General features: G+C 39.5%; 1 long non-coding RNA gene across 1 annotated transcript in view; it reads right to left on the minus strand.

Annotated features, from left to right (window-relative positions):
* Nucleotides 1-10573: 10573 nt before the first annotated feature.
* LOC142664376 (uncharacterized) overlaps nt 10574-20893 on the minus strand; it is a 70054-nt gene continuing 59734 nt past the window's right edge. Inside the window, exons 3-4 of the long non-coding RNA XR_012851280.1 lie at nt 12395-12502; nt 10574-10680 (exon numbers count right to left, since the gene is read on the minus strand). This is a non-coding gene — a long non-coding RNA (uncharacterized LOC142664376). The remainder of the gene's footprint in view (nt 10681-12394; nt 12503-20893) is intronic.

Here is a 20893-nt window from a genome sequence, read left to right on the forward strand (position 1 = left end):
ATCATCTGCTTTGGGCCCTGGAGCTTCAAGTTGAATGCGTTGAGGGGTTCCGTGACATCTGTTAGAAACGCTAAATCAGATAGAAAAGCTGGTTCAGAAAGTTGGAAAACATTGTTATATTTCAGTGCCATAAAAAGCTCTATCTCCTGTCTTAAAGCAAAAAAACTCTTCAACACGCTTTCCCAACACAAACATCTAACCTCGGTATGATGCCACAGTACCCTCTGTAGATATTGTCACAGTGCCCTTTGTAGATACTGCTACAGCACCCTCTGTAGATAGTGCCACCCCTGTAGATAATGCCACAGTGGCCTCTGTAGATTATGCCACAGTGCCCTCTGTACTTAATGCCACAGAGCCTTTGTAGATAGTGCCGCAGTGCCCTCTGTAGATACTGCTACAGCACCCTCTGTAGATAGTGCCACCCCCCCATAGATAATGCCACAGTGCCCTCTGTAGATTATGCCACAGTGCCCTCTGTAGTTAATGCCACAGTGCCCTCTGTAGTTAATGCCACAGTGCCCTCTGAAGATAGTGCCACAGTGCCCTCTGTTGATGGTGCCACAGTGCCCTCTGTAGATAATGCCACAGTGCCCTATGTAGATAATGCCACAGTGCTCCTTGGGCTGCTTGTTTGAGGCCCCTGGTGTAGACTGTTACAGCCCTGCCTTATCTAGGCCTCCAAGAGTAGATTAGAGCTGCCATTAACTCATACACCCTCTCATGATAACTCTGACTCTGCTCATGCTGTCCTAGGCTATACAGCAAAAATTAAAGTAAGTTACAGAAGACAGGAAGTGTCAAACTTGTTGTGACTGCTCTAGTGGAAAAACTGACATGGAAAAAAAAAAACCACCAAAAATGTGTAAAATTTATTTTTATTAGAAAAATCAGATTTAAATCAAATGTAATTTTCTGATGATACATGCCCCGTTTACCAGCTGCCAACCCATGACGAGTATGCACTGTTACTGTGCCCATGCGATCAGGAGTGGGGCAAAGGCTGTTACACACAGCTGCAACCCTTCTCTAACATGAAATATTATAGAAAACGCTGATCTCTGTCGTTTAACCCTTTATATGCCAAGAACAACGCTTATTGCGACATATAAAGGGAGATATATATATAGATATAGGCCAGTAGTATATTGTAGTTAAATAAAAAAAAAAAAATGGTCTATGCAATTAAAAAGAAAGTATCATTTAAAAAAGGCACAAACAAAATATATATTTTTTTACAATAAAGTACATTTTTAAAATTTAAGTCCAAAAACATAAAATAATAGACATATATGGTATTCCCATGACTGTAAAAATTGTACAATAAGTTTATAACATCAATTATGATAATCAGGGTATAGCGTAAACAAAAAAATGAAATACTAACTGCATGGGAATTGCTTTTTTCTGCATTTTTGACAAAGTAAAAATGAAGATAAATTCAAAGGCTAAAGCATATATACAGAAAAATGGCACATAAATAAAGTACAACTTGTTGTGTGAAACAAAGCAAGGCCTCATACAGCCACATTGAACAGAAAATAAAAAAGTTATGACCGTCAAAAATTCTTGTCATTAAGTTCAAAATTGGTCCGGTCCTCAAGAAGTTAATGTGATTTTTCTTGTGTTCCCTGGTGTGTGATGTGGTGTCACAGAACTGTGTCAGCCAATCGCTTCTTGATGCACTGATTTCACTATGAGTATGAAGGAAACTCCTCCCCATAAGGCGGGTGACAGGTTGTGGACACTATAAACCATTTGTTATCTTGCACAAATGAAAACAGTCGTGGGAGTATTGAGAATTGGTGTGTGATTAGTCCTTTTTATATCTAAATTCAATTGCAAATTGTATGGTGTAGTTACTCCATAAACTTGTTTAACAGACACTGGATGTTTTAGGATTTCCTTTATAGACTTTTAGAAAATTGTGCATGGACATGAATATATTGGTGTTGGCGATCACAACCCAACACAGCCCCCCTACTGCACTTCATCAGCAAAGCGGGGGGCATGACAGGGATCGCACCCAACTCGCCGCTTCACTCCATCTGCCCAGCAGGGCGCTCCTGGGCTCTGCTATCCCCTGCCATGATGAATCTTGAGCCGTGATGTCCTGTTTGTTATGTAATCACTGGTTGAGCAATTCCCAGGGAGGATGTTTATGGAATTGCTAGGTGAGTGATTCCCCAAAGGCTGCTGGAGACTGTCAGAAATGAACGTGCAAATAAATCCGCAACCCCAAATCCATCACAACTCTGATCAACAGAATCTAAGGCTACTCTATGGTTTTCGCCAGAGCCCACCGCAAGGCAGGTTGGAATTTGCATCATACAACACAGGTTGTTTTAACAGAGTTGGGTGTTGGATAAGAGGTGCAATGTAGGTAATACCAGAGCAGATAACAAGACAGCCGAAGGGTAAACAGAAAGTCCAAATCACAAAGCTAGTGGATATCAGGGATTGCAGAGGTCAAAACCAGCCGGGAGCAGAAAGTCCAAATCAGTAAGAAAAGGGTAATCCAGAGACAAGCCAAGGTCCAGTTCCAAAAAGTGCAAATAGTCAAAGGTACAGGGTATAGTCAGTAGCTTTATCAAGCACACGGAGACAAGGAAAATTACAAGCAAAAGAAAACAGAACTAACCCAGATTTAAATACGTTACACTTCAATCTGATAGGAAGAAAGACAGAGAAGTGGAATAGGCTCAACAACTAAAACCAGAACCGCCCAGAAGCTAGACTAGTAGTCATGGTAATCTTAAAGGGACGTACGTTTCCTAACACTGTTGCTAGGACAACGCAACAACTCCCTGCTTTGCACACTGTGCGGTTGAGCGGCAGGATCAATCACGGCTGCAGGAGATGACGTCAAAGGCTGAAGACCTTAAAGGGGAACTGCTGCTGTAATTCCTTGCTTGTTTCTATACCCTGGTGGTGAGTTTCCCGGCATTTTCCCTGTTGTTCCTTGTGATTTCCTGTGTTTGACCCAGCTTGTCATGACTTATATCCTATAATTCATGTACCGACCTCTGGCTTGACCCTCACCTTGCATCCTGATACGGATGTAGCCATCTTTATCTTGACTCTGATAACTTGCTGTAGCGTGATATCGCACAACTAAAGCCATTGAAAAGTCATTGTAACTGTCAAGATAAAGGGTCTTGCCACTGTGTATTTAATGCGTTAAAAGTCAAGATAAAGACGGCTACATCTGAAGCTAATTCTGGACCTAATGCAGCAATGGATAAAGAACGGGTTATGCCTTTGACTACGCACCACTAGTGCCAACTTAATAATTGTTCCTGTTATTTTTCCTCTTTGTCTGCTGCCAAATTTTTCCTGCTTTACAGTCAACTCCACTTTCGACAAGCACGTATAGTGCCACTGAAGTTTATTCCTGTTTTGTTGTACTACTCTGCATCACAGCTCATGAGCCTTTACCCAAGTTTTGACCTATGCTAGTCGGAGACCGGCATCCAATACGCTATTTGGCTTATTGCCAGTATGGAGCGTTATAATAGGTGCATTACTTCTAATTACTACTACTACCAACATGGAACTCTGTATAAGATCTAAAGCAGTACTTTTATGTCATAATGTAAATCTTATATAAAAATTACATAAAAGTCTGATCTGTAGGGGTCCAGCCACTTGGACCCCCACCAATCCCGAGAAAATGGGTGCTAAGTTTATCTTCCCAGTGGAGAAGAAGTTCTGCATGTGCTGTCACTTTCCATTAAAAGGTCCATAACAGTTACGGAAAATAAAGTCATTGCTGTGGCGTCCATGGCCTCGGGCCACCGGGTTTACTCCCCCCCCCCCGATGGCCGCAGCCATGGATCTGTGAGCACTGGCTTGCATCTCCTTCCTAGGAGACGCCAGTGCTCACTTCCGCTCCGGTCCGCTGTGTCCCGTAGGGTGCGCGCGCAAGCTCGTGCCCGGTCTTAAAGGGCCAGCGCGCACGCATTTGGAAATCATCATCATCAACTACACATGATTTCCTAGACTATAAGAAGGGACCTGCCCTTCTGATCCTTGCCTGAGCGTTGTTAGTGTATCCCATGTCAGTCTTGCAAATGGTCCCTTAGTGTTATCCCGTTCCAGTTGTTACCCGTGCCCTGTTATCCTGTATCCTGTGCTGTTTTCTTGTTCCTGAGCCTATTAGTGCTGGAGTCGTGTCCTACTGCACCTGCTGTCATTTGCCATGCCCAGTGTCTTCTGCCACATCCAGTGTCTTCTGCCACGTCCAGTGTTGTCTGCCACGTCCAGTGTCGTCTGCCACGTCCAGTGTCGTCTGCCACGTCTAGTATTATCCGCCTTGTCTGGCGCAACCTGCTGACCCACCTCCATCCATACTGAAGCCTCAGCCACTGTCTGGACTAGTTCAGGTACCCGTGTGTTACGAACTGCTATAGACTATTACATAGACTGTGACTAGGCCAGCTGCCTCTCCGCTATGGCAGAGCGGCCTAGTGGGTCCACATACCCTGTGATCGTGACAATTGCGCTGAAGCGAATATGCTATTTAAGCCATTTATTGGTGAAATTAAACTGTCACAAAAAAGGTAATGGACCAATCTTCCAAGACTACTTCTTTTTTTATAACACAAGTTGGCTATTAGTTTGTATAAAGTCTTGACTTTTTGCTTCTGAGAAAGAGACTGTTGTATTAGAAGTATTAGAAATCATCTCTCTCTAAATTGTTGTAGAAACCTTCAAATCCTCAATGATCTCAGAGTAATTAATTCATTTTCAAGCAAGAAACGTTAGAGTTGACCACGTTGTAGTCAAGCTTTGAGCAATACAGTTGGGTAATGGGAATACAGCACAGCTGGAACACGCTGCCTGTTACATTCCAAGCTGTCCTGCCCCCCCTCTGCCGTTACAAGATCGTGTATCCCAAATGTTGAAAGAGTTTTGTACACAAACCGTTCTTATGTGGAACCTCACACAGGCTGCTAGATTTAACCTTTCATTTATCAAGCTTTCAGCAAATGCGTTGCATTGCTTCTTCTAATGGCATCTTCATTCAAACCATTGTTTTTGGGGAGTAATAACATGGTGCACATGCATCTATCTATTCCTTATTTTTACAGGTATAGCTCCAATTATTAAAGCAAAACAGATTTAAACATAACACATGTGGCCCACGATGCCATTCTGTGAATCTCCTAATCAGAACACAGACATGCTTGCAACGTATAGCATGCCAACCTCTCTTCCCTGCACTGATCATAGGTATAAGTGCAGTTCTTGGAGAAAACATTTGAGCGCCCTCTAATGGCTGTTTACCTATATTTTCCATACCTATATTTTCCATGTCATAGAGAAAAGTAACTGCGTGCAGTGGCATGCTGCTGCCACTTCCAATGGGGGGCAATGTCTGACTGGCATCGTTACCGTTGCCACTGTGTGGCTGGCGCTGTTATTGGGGCACTTTGGGGCTGTATGAGTTCTATTTGAAGCGACTTATTAAATGAGCAACTTTGTTATACCTGTTGATATGTCATAAATGGCCAGATGGGAATACCCCTTTAAGTTTTAATGTTACCCTTGTGGCCCATGGACCAGAAAAGTTTGTACACCCCTGGTTTTAAAGGATATGGGGATATGGTAAGGAATTACATATTAGTGATGTAGAAATGTGGAATTTGCTGTCTTCATTTGTCTTGTCACATATTTTTAGATTATAAACCCAAATTTAGCAGGTAAGTTGTATCTTAAATGGTAATCACAGTTTTATGTGATTATGTAATTTTCCTATGCACACTAGATATTCAATTAACTTTATTTGTCAGGTCTGCAAAATACAGATATATATTCACTAAAGAGAAAAGTAAATATGTTATATGGTAAAAAGTAATTGAACAAGTATACCCTTTGTAATGTAATGAGAACTAATGTCAATGCTGAATTCTGCAAAGGGACAAGAAGAAGCTTGGCTACTTTTGGCAAGCATAGGACATGATGGGGTAACATTGGCAGTGTGAATAGGCAAAACGGCGGAGGACAGCTTCTATTATTTCCTCTATTGTACAACCCTTTTCTCTGTGCCCTGTTATTGGCATATAAATGTCATTGAATGTAGCAACCCCTTTAATGATCTCCATATGCTTTACCAGAGCATATTGAAGGGCGCCGTCCAGATGAGTTGAGGTAAAAAATATAATACAATATGTTGAGGCAATGAAGTTCAAAAGTAGAGTGTATATCTGCAATTAATGGGGTAATCTCATGAAGACAGGTTCTTCTCTAAATATCGAAACAGACAGGCCTCTTTTATGATTAGCATATGCCCTTCTGTTGCCAAAATCACCAATTGTTATTTTTCTAACCATATCATCTTTTTTTTTACATTTAACTTAAGACCTAAAATTAAAATAAAACAGGACTTCATTGCAATGCACTACACTGGTTCTTTCATGCCGGAGGGTTATATCTTCCATGTATTTTCCAGTGGTTGCCGCCACAGATAACCAGATAAATAATTCAATATTGTATATGAATGTGACATATGATCTGCAGTATAGTAGAAAAACCCAAGCACTCTATAGAAATGATGGACATAGAAATAGATTTACTCAAATCATTGTTTTTTTTTATTCAAAGTAATTCAACTTTTTGTTATGTTGTTTTTTGTCAGGCGATTTTGGCCAATCTCAGGCCTTTGTCATAATCGCTGTATAAGAGAAGGATGTCTATGTCCTGTTATGGCATCTGCCAGACGCTCCAAAGTGAATCACACAAAACTTGAAATTTGCTCTGAGGGCTTCCCATTTCTCTAGATCATCTTTGAAATGTTTCTACACCTTGATTGGAGTCCACCTGCGGTAAATTGATTTGATTTGACATGATTTGGACAGGCACACCCCTGTCTATATAAGGTCTCACAGCTGACAATGCATATCAGAGCAAAAACCAAGCCATGAGGAGGAAAGAAATGGCTGTAGAGCTCAGAGACAGGATTGTGTGGATGCACAGATTTGGAGAAGGGTGCAAAAAAAAACAAAAAAAAACTGCTGCACTGAAAGTTCCCAAGAGCACAGTGGCCTTCATAATCCTTAAATGGAAAAAGTTTGTAACAATCAGGACACTTCCTAGAGCTGGCCACCCCACCAAACTAATTAATCGGGGGAGAAGGCCCTTGGTAAGAGAGGTAAACAAGAACCCAATGGTCACTCTGGATGAGCTCCAAAGATATTTTGTGCAGATGGGAGACACTTCCAGAAGGTCAACCATCAGTGCAGCACTCCACTAATCTGGGCCTTATGGCAGAGTGGCCAGAAAGAAACCTCTCCTCAGTAAAAGACACATGAAAGCCTGCCTGGAGTTTGCAAAAAAGCACCTAAAGGACTCTCAGACTGTGAGAAAAAAGATTCTGTGGTCTGATGACACCAAGATTGAACTTTTTGGCCCCAATTCTAAGTGTCATGTGTGGAGGAAACCAGGTGCTGCTCATCACCTGCCCAATACCATCCCACAGTGAAGCATGGTGGTGGCTGCATCATGCTGTGGGGGTGTTTATCAGCGGCAGGGCAGGGAGAATGGTCAAGGTTGAGGGAAAGATGAATAAAGCAAAGTACAGAGATATTCTTAATGAAAACCTGATCTAGAGTTCTCTGGACCTCACACTGGGCTGAAGGTTTACCTTCCAATAAGACAATGACGCTAGGCACACAGCCAGGACAACACAGGAGTGGCTTATAGACAACTGTGAATGTCCTTGAATGGCCCAGGTAGAGCCCTGACTTGAACTCAATCGAATATCTCTGGTGAGACCTAAAAATGGCTGTCCACCTTAGGTCCCCATCCATCCTGACAGAGCTTGAGAGGATTTGCAGAGAAGAATGGCAGTTAATCCCCAAATCCAGGTGTGCAAATATTGTGGCATCATACCCAAGAAGACTGGAGGTTGTTATTGCTACCAAAGGGGCTACAACTAAGTACTGTATAAAGGGTCGGAATACTTATGTCAACGCAATATATTCGTTTTTCCTTTTCAATAAATGAGCAAAGTTACTAACATTCTGTTTTCACATTATGGGGTATTGAGTGCAGAATGATGGGGAAAAACTGGAATGTTTCTTTATTTTAGCAGAAGGCCTCAACATAACAATGTAAAAAAAATGTAAAGGGTTCATCATATACATATATACACAGTTGAGTCACATTATTATGACCACCAGCTAATATCCGAAGTAATTGCCGTGTGCAGCACGGACAGCAGCTAGACGGGCTGGGACTGACTCAAACAAGGTGCTAATAGGATGTCTCCGGTATCTGGAGCCGTGCTGACTGCAGTGCATCCCACATTTGCTGGAAGGCGTGTGGGGGAGAATCCATAGAGCGAACAAGACGATCGAGGTGGTCCCACAGATGATTAATTGGGTTCAAGTCTGGTGAATTAGGTGGCCAGGGAAGAACTTGGAAGTCTTGGTCGTGCTCTACCAACCACTGTTGGACATTTCAAGCCATGTGACATGTCGCATTGTCTTGCTGGAAGATTCCATCTGCCCCAGGGAAGACAAACAGCATGTGTGGGTGGACGTGATCTGCAACGATGGATTCATACCCAAATCGGTTCAGATTGCCTTCCACATGGTTGAGTAGGCCCAGAGAATGCCATTTAAAAAACCCCCAGACCATAACGCTGCCACCACCAGCTTGTTGCACGGTGTTTGTTCTCTGATGGTGCTCACCTGACACGCCAATGTCCATCTGTTCGATGAAGGGGAAAACGTGACTCATCGGAGAAGGCAGCCATTTGCCAATGATCGATGGTCCAATTCCGATACTTTAGTGCAAATTGAAGCCTTTTTTCTGATGCACCTTTGTTAGCACAGGAGTAGTGATCATCCGTCTGCTTCAGAGCCCCATACGCAGTAGACTTCACTGTACTGTCGTTTTAGACACACATCTGTAGTCCCCTGGTTGATCTTCACGGTGAGCTGCTCCACTGTAGCATGTCGTTCGGTCCTCAATCACCTTCGTTGCCGACGTTCACCTCACACGTCAGTGGCATGTGGTGCTCTGCAGTTTCCACGTCGGTTAGTCCCCATGGTGCCATTTGTCCACTCACAATACACTTTTACCACAGCAGCACGCGAACAGTTCACAAACTGCGCTGTATAAGCCAATAATCATGAGTGATATGTGTTCAGACAGCCTATCACACACCTTATATACCCACCAAGCCAGCCCACGATACATCACTTCCTTCATGGGCTACGCGCTGCCGACGTTGAAAGTAGGAGGTGGTCATAATAATGTGACTCAACTATGTGTGCATGTGTGTATATATGTACATATATATATATATATATATATATATACACACACACACTAAATATAACACTTGCCTGTACAGAGCTAGCTGCTAAGATTGTGGGTAATGCCTTTTTGTTTTTTTTATCTGGCTAGTCACCATTATGAATCTAAGGATTTTTCTTGTAGATAAAGTTGTACATCTTTAGATCAGATCCTAGACATGTATGTTGCACAGTTATCCACAATGAACCCCTAAAAGATAGAAGCACAGGATTACAAGAACTGTGATGCAACCCTATGGGAAACAAGGTAGTGGGCAACCTTGCCACAGTCACAAAAAGTTTGCAGGTGTCACCTTAGCCTAAGGAAGTGATTAATTTACTTACTTTTTCAACTCCAATTCCTTTGAACATTTGTTATTTATAAACCACCAACATCACATGTTCATCCAACCATTATTCTGGAGGGTTTAAGGAAACCCAAGCAAACACACGGAGAACAAGCAAATTCTACCCAGATGTAGCTCAGGCGCTTTGAGGGCCACATTGTTACAATATGGAACTCAACATCTAATTTCCCTTGATATCCTTTATTCATATGTAAAATCCTCTGATCTTGCTGCAATATGCGGTAGTCTCAGGCAATGCTGATTTTGTGACAATCCTTGTGGTCCACATTACACATTTATTATATATCAGATGCTTGTGATCTGTTTTGATTGTGACTGACCTACAGCCATAGTCACTGTGGATGGTCTGGAGATCTGTCAAACAGATTATGTAATGCTAAAAGCAAGTAGGAAACTGCAAAGTCATCGATAGGCTTTCTAGGGAAGTCACGGCGAAGCCTAAAATCTATTCATTTGTAAAGCTGCTTCTCTTTCATACAATTTCATAGTCACTGATGCTGTGTAACCACCAATGACATCCCCAAGGCAATATCTAACACTCACAAAACCTCAGGTTCATTTTCACAGGAAACTGACAGGTTATCTTTTTGGATTTACTGATTGAGTCCAATAAACCTGGTACTTAACACAATTTGTCTACGATTTGCTTTGGATCGTAAATGCCGACATAAACTGACAACACAAGCACAATGACACACGGCAAATCTCATCCTTAATTACACAGATTAAGAGGAGCCAAGTGGCCCACTAGTGACATCACTGAATTGAAATAATGGATTGCCTACACCATGTGACCTAGGAGATTAAATAAGCAGCTAGAACGGCATGGTGATTCCTAAACTAGGAAGCATGGAAAATTGCATGATAAATTATGGGCCATTCAACAATCCAATTGCTCATATAAAATGGCTCAATTCTAGTAAATTGCTTGGGCCTGGATCACACTTGCTTTTTTTTTTAAAAATTTATTGCATGTTTGTTTTCTTTTATTTTTCTCTGCAACTGATCTAAATGGAAAAAAAAAAATGATAAGCAAATAATAAAAAAATTAACAATATGAAGACTGTTACAAATTGTTGTACTTTACCCTCAGTTTTTAGCCCATAAAACTTAAAAGGATTTGTCATGTCTGTCATATGAAATTAAAATATGCATTTGTATTAGAAATCACTTTTTCCAGGATCCATTGATTTCTATTGGGAGATTATGGGCGTCATTTGACATCTGATGTAGCATGCTGTGTATTGATAAATGGGGACCGTATGGAAATACAAGTAAAATACAATAAAAGCATATGGATGTGTGAATGTCTCCATTGATCTAGGCTTGAATCATCACAACACCGGGAAATTTCCTGATGTATTGGTTGACGGGCCGATAGACTTTAATGGGCCAATATATGCCAAAAGGGTGTCTTGTATACAATTGGCTAGGATACGCTGGGATCCTGCAGCTCCAACTGTGTTTTTCAGTGCAATTATTACACTTTTTGGATTGAAAAATAAAAATAGAAGTCAATGGCATGTATAGGCACGCAGTTACATATGTCTTTTTATATGTTTGACATTACCATTTCAAACTATTCCGTAACTGAATGTAGCGTCGCATACGGTGTATTTCTAGCATAACATTGGCTCTGAATTGTGGAGGAACCTTAATATAGTTATAGTTTGATATATAGCATGATCCAATACCAGATGGCCTTTTATCTATTGGTGATTATGATCGGATAGTATAGATAGGTAGGAGAGGCAGAGATCCTGTCTCCCTTTTCCTTACCTGACAGCCCATGGATACATAAATCAAGTGATTTCATTATGAAGAGTCGTTCAAGTGAAGTTGCACATTTGGAGCCACTTCAAATAATATAACAGGGAACTAGTAACTCCTCGACATAATGTAAAGGAATAGGATTCCTTTAGCTATGGAAATATTAGTAATATACATGCTCATAGGGGGTATTCATGCAAACTTTAGATTATAGTTTTAACATAAAAAGCATATGAAAAAAAACGCACAATTGAAACATTTCTAAAATGTGATATAGATATAATATGTGTTGCTGTTACAGAGGAGGTATTTGTATTTTTATTTCATTGTGTCATATTGTCATATTAAAGTTGTACACATTTTCCTTTCATCTATAAACAAAACGAGTCATTTAGCATATGTATCTTACTATAATTACTAAGCGTATTTATTATTAATGTATTGTAAAGGAAACGAGCTGTAATAGTCCTTGTTTCACATTGCCCTCTCCTTGTATTCTTGTACTATGTGCTTACTAGCCTGAGGCAGCGAAATACCGACAACTATTTGAGAGGATTAAGTGCAATATGGGCAAATGTTCTTCGCTTTACTGCTATTTCACCAATCAGAAATACAGCCCCTTTTAAATGTAAGAATCCTGCAGGTTTACTATACACCGGTTAATAGACCGAATCCTACCATTGTTTTCACTGATATGTTGAAATTCTGATTGGGGATTGGGACATACATTGGAAAAGAAAGAACTAAAAAAATGATGACGTTCAAGATGATATATTAATCTTACACATGATCGCTCATGGTATTTGTTTGCTCAATTGTGTGCTATCACGTTGCTAAAAGTTACCTGTGCTGCATAGGGATAGCCATTAGCAAGCTAACTAGTGATATTGAATAGCAAGTCCTGTGGGTATGGTACTACAAAAAGCGTAACATTTGTTTATGAGAGCGTACCTTATGGTCAGTGTCATCATTGTCTCCTTTCCAGTGATAGGATATGATCATCACAGAAGGACAAATTTCTTTTGTCTTGATTAACCCATTCATTGCTCTGACTGTCCCCTGTAGTCGAAAAGGGTTAAAGGTTAATGTTCGTGAAGGAAGCAAAAGAACACTCAATTAGCTGAAGAAACCCCTTGACCCTCATTGACATGATGTGCCCTTTGGCCTTTCCTCTTGAGAACCAAGGAGTCTTCTTCTCTATACCTTTAAGGAACTGCTTTCACAAGCCTCCTAGCATATGTTCGGAAATCTGTTTTATTCTGAAAGCAATGTGCTATCATGGGCTAGCCTTAGGTCTTGAATGATGGACTTTTACTCCTTCAGTGTCACAGGTCTATTATCGATAAAGCATTATATTGGGAGAAAAGAAAATCAGGAGGCAATTGTTCAGGTTTCCATTTGGAGTGTGAGCTCTTCAGCCCAAGAACATAGGTCCCAATGTTTGTTACACCCTAGTAAACTAGTGGACCATAATTTAAAAGCACTTCATATATATATATATATATATAGAGAGAGAGAGAGAGAGAGAGAGAGAGAGATAGATACATACATATATATGTATATATATATATATATATATATATATGTATATATATATATATATATATATATATACGTATCTATATATATATTCTAATTCATGATTTATACTTAATTCTGTTGTGTTCTGATATTCGAAAACAAGATGCAAAAAGCTTTTGTACTTCATACATTCTTCCTTTTCATATTACACTGTAGATCAGTATTGCTGAGAAGCCTGGGACTGCCCCAACCCCCCTACACTCGTCCTAATAGCAGTCAGTCCGCTTTTTCTTTCCTCATATAGAAACCCAAGATGCTTTTACATCCCTACATCTTGGTAACATTACCTAAGCATTCCCTCTCCATTAAAAATGACTATGACTTTATTCTCTAGAGTAAAATTTAATACCAGACTAACAAAAGTGGGCGACGGATCCCATTTCGGGGCTGTTTGAACAACAAGTGAGTTTGGGTTGATCCTATAATGTGTCCATTGATTTGTGTAAAAAATACCACAGCCTCTAACTGAAACTAGAAGACTGGGCCCACCTCGCTTGGGTTAAATTTTTTGACCCCTGTTATATCCCAAGACCTTTTTCGCTGGTGAATTTAAGACCTGTGCCTCCCTCTCACTAACTGGCTGGGGTAAACAGTGTGGTTATGTAAGTAAACAGTTTGTTTTACTAAGGGAAAGAGAGGACACATCTAATTGAACCCTGCTGACGGACAAGTAGTGCAGACTGCAGCATGTCCTATGTAGAGAAAATTATAGACAGGAGAAAGAGTGGCTTCATTTATATACAGTATATAATATAATTTACATAAACTATAATATTTTAAGTCTGATTCATTACTTAATTTAAAAAAAAGGACAATGTAAATTGAAAATATCTAATGGAATATATTGATAAATATAAAAAAGATTTCTAAAACAGTAATAATTTGAAAGATAAATTGATCTCAATAAAATAGGTACAAAATTTAGGACTCTGCATAGGAGAGTTGTTTATATATTTTTTTCATTCTGATCTTTTTTTCTTCCAAAAACAGGATTGGATTTCAGTAAAATGATGAGGGAATCCTTTGCCTTTTCCCTCTTGGAATCAAAATCTTTTCCCCTGTTCGTCAAAAAAAAAAACAACAAAAAGAAACAAGTACGGAAAGGGAAATGGACATGGAATGTGCTGTTGTAAAGAAGTCATTATTGAATTTAGTACTTTAGTGTTATAAACAATGATCATTGATAAGAATCTAAATCAAGTCCATGATTCAGCGTCCACAATTACATCGACATTTTTAGTATCTGTCAATGGGCAAAGAACAAAATAAACAACTAATAAAGTATAATGAATAATATGTATTTCCTATAGACAATTTATTCTGCAGTGCCTTACACAGATTGTCACCATCAAATCACGGTCCCCAATGGGGCTCACAGTTGCATACACACACTTCATAAAAATCCAGCTAAGAATTGTATGGGAGTGCCCAGAGGCAACCCACGCCGGTGTCAACACAGTGATAACATACAGGCGCCATGCAGAAGTTACCCTTGAGTGGATTTAAAGCCAGGAACCCAGTGCTAACCGTCAAGTCACCATGCTGCCAACTTATATATTTGTACCCCATATATTCATTAAAAAAAAAAAGCCTGTTCAACCCAAGAGAGAACTTGATATGTCAGGCCTCATATGTAAGGATTAGTATGATGAAAAGGTGGAGCAGATGTAGGTAACAAAATTAAAGAAGTGGTCTGGTTGGTTGCTATGGGCAATAACTCAATTTTTTTCTGCATTTGTTAAGTACACTGGCCCTTTATGTGCTTAGTTTAAAGCAATTACAAGTCACCGCAACTTCTGTTTTAAGATGTGTGGAATAAATGCAATTCCAATATTAAAAAAAAGATTTTAATGAAGAAAAAGCGCTCATCTCTCTAGAGCTAATCAATTTTTTCATTGCCAATGACTGAAGAATACATCTATTCAATTATAGAATTCCATAAAATGTCTAATTAACACAAATTGATTCCAAACACATTTTTACTATTTTTTTAATTATTCTTCTCAGGTAATTATTAAAACGAAATACAAATTATTTAATGACATAAAAAGAAATTGTCTGGTTATTTTATGCATCCTGTTGAATTCTATTAGATCCAGTAAGTTTATGTTTTCTAAATGTTTATGTGTGTTTCTGGGAAGTGGTTAATAAGTATACGGCTTCCAAGCATGAGCTCATATGGAGAGAAAAAAAAGAAATAAGACTTCCCAAATCATTTTAAAAAATAAACTAGGAGTGGAAATAGTTTTCCCAAGAGACATGGAGGTAAGAGGCGCGGATTTCAGTCCTCAGCTCCACAATGTCAGATGGAATCAATATGTATACACAGGCAGTGCAATATTACAGCATCTCTTAAACAATTAATAAGCCATCAGGTCATTTCTCTTGGCTTTTATTTGAAAATGTTTCGGCATATCCTTAGCATGTCATTTTTTTTTTGTGAAAAGTTCCCTAGCGCTTTACATTAAGAAGGTAAACAGAACCCACCATGCATAGGCCGACTGCCAAGAAAATGAGACGTAGAAGAGTTGATGGGAGGAAAACCTGAGTTCTCTAGGGTGAATTTAGAATGTGGAAAATGAAATGTCGAGGAGATTATGTTGCGTTGCATATATATGTAAATGTGTATATAATATACAAAGTGTATGTGTGTGTATATATGCTTAAGAGGAGGTTTTTGGGATTTTGACTTTTGTCTCTGGTATGTTTGTAGACTGCTTTCATCTGCCTAAAATGGTCTTGTATATCATCATTTACATCTAGGCCATTTCACTTACTATATTTATTCACGTATATTACCTTTATTGTAGTCTGTGCAGAATAAATGATAAGTAATGGCAGATGCATTTGCAGTGACAGGATAATTGAAGAAGAAGAAGAAGTAAGAAAAAGGAAAAAAACATGGAGAAAGGGAGATTTCTGTAAGTAAACAATAAGGGTTCATATTCAGTAGCAACAAGCAAAGATCTTGAAAACGGTGAGAAAGTAAATTGGAAACTTCTATAATGTTTCAATATACAATAGTAACCTTTATGGATTAGGGCCTCTTGACTGTCCCTTGACAGCACGGAGGTACGGGCTTTATGGATTTCAACATGGATTTATACTTTTATTCTTTTTAGAGATAAGCCACTGCCATAGATGTCCAGCAGGGGCAGCAGCTTGTCTCCATATCACCATTGAAATAAACCTGCATACTCGGCTGAGCATAAGTGCTTAATTGGGAATCAAGGGAGATAGCTTTTGGCCAAACAAGCAATTTACTTACCATTAATTTATGTGTCTGGATTACTTTCTCTGGTTTATCAGTATAATTTCATTTTGTGCTTATTTTAAGGTTATATTCAGATCAGGAGTCCATTAAAATGATGTAGACAGTGTTTTATCATTTTGACCGCTGGTGAGCCCTAGGTATCATCATGTTCTACCTTGTAAGATGGCGGTAGAAAACATTGGATAAGCCCTAGTCTAAAGGAACCACAGACATTTTCATGTATTTCAAGTTGGAGGGTGGGCGGGCTTGCAAAATTTATGTCGCCATTTTTGTTTTTTTGCGTCCTACAAATAAGTGGTACTTTATATTGAAACACACCATCCCATCCTCTGGATTCATTCCTATGTCTTGAGCAATGACTTTTACTAGATACTTTCAAGGGTGCCCAGTTTTACAGCATTGCCATCGCCTTGCTAGGACTTCCTTGCTTTCATTTCCTCTGCTATATTATATGAAGGATTTTCAGACAATACTAATTACAGCAGCCGCACTTGTTTATTTGCATCCTCGCTTGGCTCTGTTGGCAGTGATTGCGAAAACAGTACACATCTATATTTCTAACAACTAGTTTAGGTGACAATCAGAGCTGACTGTGAAGTGTTTGATTCTGTTTTATCCCACAGGATAATTAAAATAGAATTACTGAGGCTTATGGGAAAAGAGAATATTTGTTTGAATTCAGTTCATCTTGCTGTAGCAGAATGGAGAATACTCATTGAATCATTTGTTAAGAAATGGTGGTACAAAGCTTTTTGGATTGTTTTGAAAAATTTTGTTTTTTAAGCCAAATAATTGTAAGCATTTTTTTGTTTTTAAAGGGAAAATATTTTTTTAAGAATAGATGTGTATCAGACATCCTGTCAGGCTAATGATCACTGAGTGCTTTAATCCTGCAATTTTACTTGCTAAGATATCATCCATTATAAATCACTGCTTCACCTAATGATTGCATTTGTCTTGTGTTTTCTTTCAATGCAGTCAGATTTTCTTTGACAATTAATACTTAATACCAAAGGTTATCATGGGCTATATTTTTCCTGAACTCTCTAAGTGTTCTCAGGCTACCGATTAAATAAACTTTGCGGCCATATAAGCGATTTGCCTATATCTCCTTGCATTACAATTTTACTATTTATTTTTGACACCGTCATCCTTGCATAAAATACTTCATAAACCTTCGATTACATGAATTAAGATTATAATTTGCATTTTATTTCAGCATATTAGTACTTCAAGTCATTCCAGGGGGGACTGGGGGGTTGCAGAGGCACATTTTGGAGATCTTGCAATATATATATAATATAATTTATTATTTATTTATTTTTAAATTGGAGTCATTGGCAGTACCAATGTGCAAGTATACAGTTGCATGCAACTGGGGCATACATTTGATGGAAATCTGTAAACATGCATGTCAAGTGTATCCCTCAGACGCATTAACCACATTAAAAGAAGACAATTCTTAAGGCTTGTGTGACATTTTTAATGCCAGAAAAAAGGCACAATTGCATAACAAAATACTGTATGTCATAAGAAATGTCATATTTATTTATGCACTAAACCTCATAAACAGTTGGACCTTCCAGATGGTGCCATAACATAAAATATACTTAAGACGATAACTAGCTGTTATTGCCAGAGGAAGCTACAAAATCTTTTTGAGCCCACCAGGGTGGGAACTGCTCTCTACAGATCAGGTTCATAGGGAAGGGTCACGAGTTTGCGACCCTATAAGGCGTATGAAAATGGGCTCTCCTGATTGGGCAACACCTGAAAGATTTTAGTCATAGTAGAGTCTTTTTTTTAGAGTGCATGGAGCCCATCAGGGGCCTGTCCACAAAAATAAAAATAAGAAGCCCACCCACCGCCGCTGTCCATTCCCTCTCCACCCACGCCACTGCCCATATAAAATTATTCCCACTGATCATGTTAATTTAGAGAAAGAAATTGGTCACATTATATTGCAGGACCCTGCTTCACAAGACTGACACTGACCAGTATCATTACATTATGTTCATAAAACATTCTGGCCCTAGTGTCAGGATTGTCAAGCGCCAGATATGAAGCAGCTCCCAGAAGAGAAGAGGCGCCTGGTGGGAACTGGAGGCAAGAAGACCCGGGAGCAGTAAATACAAAGAGGTCTTCATTTTTAAGGGGGAGAGAGTTTGGTCTGGGGTGTAAATTAATTTAAGGGTCAGATCTGTATTAATTTGGGTGTCTGATTGGGGGTGTAAATTAATTTAGGGTTCGTGTCTGGGGTCTGAATTTATGGGTTTGTAGTCTGAATTAATTTTGAGGCCTGGTTGGGAGTCTGAAATAATGTAGGAGTCTGGTCGGCTGTCTGAATTAATTCACGGATCTTGTTGGGGGTCTGAATTAATTTTGTCATCTAGTCTGGTGTTTAAGCAGGTGAATGTGGCGTCTATGCAGCAGCCAGCCCTGAATCTTGGTGAGTTACTTTGTGGTTTAAAAGCAGCAACAGCTTCAGTGCAATGATTTTTTTTAGTTGTTGTGTGGCCCCCCTACACACCTAGTCTTTTCCCATTGGCCTCCCACAGGACCCCTGCCCATCTGTCTCCCCACGCCGCTCAACAGTATCCTTGTCAGGGTGTGTATACCCCCCTGGAGCTACTCCTGCCCGTGCCACTTTCTGCTTGCTTAGCACAGAACGCTGATACCTAGTCTCTCCCCCTTGTCCCCTGACAGAGCCCCTGCCCACTTACTGTCTCTGCCCTGCCCCTCCACAGAGCCACTGACAGTTTTTTTAGTATACATAAGTAATCGCAGAATCATAAGAACAGGGAAGGTGGGCAGGAAAGAGGTCCAGAACAGACAGAGGGTTGGAAAAAAAACATTCGGAAAAAAGTGAACTTTTTCATACAAACGAAGCATACACAAACACATAATAATACATTCTGCAGAAATGTTATATCAACATGAGATACTTGGTTTTATTTTTAATCCTTAATTCAGCCTTAATCGTTGCTCATCAAATTTTCACTTTCATTAAAAAGTATTGAAGCATCTAACAAGCGTCAAAAACATCCCCAGGTTTACAGGTTACATCAGTATCCCTAAGAACATTAAAAGGAAAATTCTGGATTAACACATTTCCTGTGTGAGATGCAAACGCAAGCAGAAAATTAAAACTGATAGAAATATTGACTGTGTGAGCAGTTTTCGAGACCTCAGGCCTTTTAGCCTGTTTTACTAAATTCTATTAAATATTCAGAACAATGTAATATGTCTTATAGTCGGCACTTCTGTCTTCTAATAATACTCTTTCATACAAGAACATTACAACTTGATGGAACTTTTGTTCAAATAAGAGGCGTAACTTGAAGCCTCTGGACCCCAATGCAAAATTCATAACCGAACCCCCCACATACCCCTCGTGTGTGACAGAGGGGCCCTGACTGCTACAGCTGCACCCCCTATAGCTACACACCTGGTTTAAAAAAACAAAAATTTCAGGAATTATCTTGACATAAGGGATCATTTACTTACAGACTTTGTGAGAAGTTTAAAAAATTGGATATGTTAATACTTCCCACTGAATTTAGCAATTTGACAACCAAAAATATAAAATAAATAAAATAAAAGAAACATTGAAAAACGTCCGTTTCATTTTATATTACTTTATGATTTTTTTAAGGCTGAATTCACACACAACGTTTAGGTCAGGTTTTTGTCGTGGTTTTAGTGTTTGTTTCAACCGTTTTCATTTGCTAGTATTTGACTATGCGGGTTGTTTAAAAAAAACACAGAATGCTAGCATGTAACATTTTTCTAGGAAGATTTACACCCAGAGACCTTCATTTTAACAAACACTACATCAGGCTTTGTTCCGATTTTTTTAAGTGTTTTTTTTTATAGCTCTTTGTAGTACACTAAAGTATTCATGTGTGAAGTAGGCCTAAGAATTGAAAAAGGAGGTGGAAATACTAAACCATTTTAAAAACTCTTTTTTGTCACCCAATTGTCCCATGTCAGACAGAAGCTAACCCACAAGAGGCAAGCGGGGGCTTGACGTATGCAAGAGGGGGGACATTGTGGCTGGCATTGTGCACTGTAGCTGACAAGGGGGTCATTTTGGTTTGCATGAAGGGCATAGTGGTTGTCATGGGGGCATAATGACTAGCATAGGGGCATTGTGGCTTTCCTGGGGGCAATCTGTGGCTGTCTTGGGAGGTATGTGTTGTAAAAGTGAGAAGCCTGGGCAGCAAACTCTGCAGAGGTGCATTATAGCTGAATAATACCTTTATACCTGTCTGGAAGTATTCGTGAAAAATGGGATCGTGTACGGCGCTGCTACTCAATAATGATGCATGAGTTATTATATGATGTTTATTTAATGAAGGCTACGCGTTTCAATGCCGCACCGGCATCTTCCTCAGGCCATATATGATATATATTGATATGGCCTGAGGAAGATGCCGGTGCGGCATTGAAACGCGTAGCCTTCATTAAATAAACATCATATAATAACTCATGCATCATTATTGAGTAGCAGCGCCGTACACGATCCCGTTTTTCCCGAATACTTCTTTACTTTGCACGGGGGCCTATTGGCGTGACCATTTGGGATTTCGGCA

Source organism: Rhinoderma darwinii, chromosome 12, assembly GCF_050947455.1.
Source record: "Rhinoderma darwinii isolate aRhiDar2 chromosome 12, aRhiDar2.hap1, whole genome shotgun sequence".
Taxonomy (NCBI): domain Eukaryota; kingdom Metazoa; phylum Chordata; class Amphibia; order Anura; family Rhinodermatidae; genus Rhinoderma; species Rhinoderma darwinii.